Raw genomic sequence first — 2052 nt, 5'->3', positions numbered from 1 at the left:
CACCCCACCCCGTTCTTCCCTCCCATAATTTTCCTTTCAGAATCCGCCATTTTGTAAATTTTTCTTTTCTTTTCTTTTTTTTTTTTATGGAAATGTGATCGAATTAAAAAAGAAAAATGATAATAATCAATCAATCAATCAATCAGTCAAACAATGGGTTTGGTAGATTTTTTTTAAAAATATGAAAAAAATTTTATTTAACCAGCATCCGGTTTCCGTAAGAAAATTTAATATCCGTTTCCGGTTAAAAAAAAAAACAAAAAAAAGAAAATTTATTTATTTATTTATTTTATCATTTTATTTTGAATACTTATCATTATTTATTTATTTACATCTTTAATATTTTCGAACGAAACACTAAATAAAATTTTTGCGAATCGCGGGAGGGGAGGGGGGAAGGGAGGGAATAAAAAAGGTTTTCAAATTTACTTGAAACTGAATAAAATTGTTTTAAAATTATTTGACCCTAAAAGTTATAAAATTTTATAAATTTTTCACTCGAAACTTTTTTACTCGAATTTATTACGGTGGGGGAGAGCAGAAGGGGCGGAAGGGGATGAAAAAGGGTGGTGAAGATGACCGTGGATTATAAATAGAGAAAGAAGAATGCGATGGGAAGACGGAAAGAAGGCGGTGGATCGTTGGATGAAAAAAAAAGAGGGGAGGGATATAAAATATGATAAAGAAGGCGGTGGATTGCATGATGGACGAGCACGCGGAGGGGAGGGAGGAAGTAGGAGGGGCAAGAATAAACCGGAAATAAAAAAGAAAAAAATTATAAACTTAAATAGTGTAAAAAAAAAAAAACAAAATGGCTGAAAATATTGTTGCCGAAAAAAAAAAAACAACTAATCAAATAATTTTAAATTTCCCGGGTTTTTTAACCACCGGAAACGGAAAACGAATAGAAAAATAAAAAAAATCTTTTTTTTTTTTTTTCGTAAACTTCACAAATCTAAAAATCACAAAAAAAAGAAAAGAAAAGAAAAGAATAGAAAACAATAAACGGACGTCAAGTATATAAAAAAAAATTTTTTTTCTAGAAAATTCGTTGTTGAACTTTTGCTTTACACGCTTCGTTAAAATTTAACTAAAATCATTTGTTAAAAAGTATGTGAAAAGAAAAAAAAAAAGAAAAAGAAAATCAAAATTCCGACATTTTTCTTTTTACAAAAAATAAAATAAAATAAATAAAAATAAATTTTGTTGTTAAACCGTTTAAATAAAATTTATACTCGACAAATTTTATTACATTTATTTTTTATTTCACTCTCTCTCTCTCTTTATATCTCTCCATCTCTCTTTATCCGATTATTTCTATCGTTACCTTTTCTCTCTCTCTCTCTCTCTCTCTCTCTCACTCTCTCTTTCACGCAAATTATCATCAACAAACACAATGAATTATTTAAATAATTTATTTTTAATAATTTTTTTTAAAAAATATTTTTATAATTTGCAACGTTGCCAATTTTAACAAATTATTTAAATTTAATATGAACCGTTAAGCGTTAACGCCGCCATTTTGTTTACGTAAAATCCGTTACGTTAAAAATATCATTTAACAATTGATTGATTTATTTTATTTTTTTTATAACGTGTTAATTAATAAATTTTTGTTTGTTTGTTTGTTTGTTTATTTTTAGCGGTCATTGAAATTGTTTTCAAACCGAAATATCATCCGAACGTGTGAATTTTTTTTTATGAAAACGAATAAAAAACCGCAAGAAAAAACCGACGCTTGAAATTTTTTTTTTTTTTTTTTACACTCGACATTTTTACAACCGTTACGAGAAGGCGGTGGAAAACAAAAAAAAAAACATTTTATTTCGTTTCGTTTGTCATTTTGTTTTATTTTTTTATCATTTTTATCAAAGAATTTTAGAGTTTTTTTTTTTTTTTTAAAATTTTTCGAGATGGAATTTTTTTTAAATAAAATATTTCGTCCGTTTTTTTTTTTTCATAAATTTTCAAATAATTTTCGAACCTTTTCCCCCCCCTTCCCCCCTACTAAAAAACATTTTAAGTATTTAATTGTTCATTCATATTAATAAT

Source organism: Pediculus humanus, genomic scaffold (assembly GCF_000006295.1).
Source record: "Pediculus humanus corporis 1103172108266 genomic scaffold, whole genome shotgun sequence".
NCBI classification, from domain to species: domain Eukaryota; kingdom Metazoa; phylum Arthropoda; class Insecta; order Psocodea; family Pediculidae; genus Pediculus; species Pediculus humanus.
Note: the sequence above shows the minus strand (reverse complement) of the source record.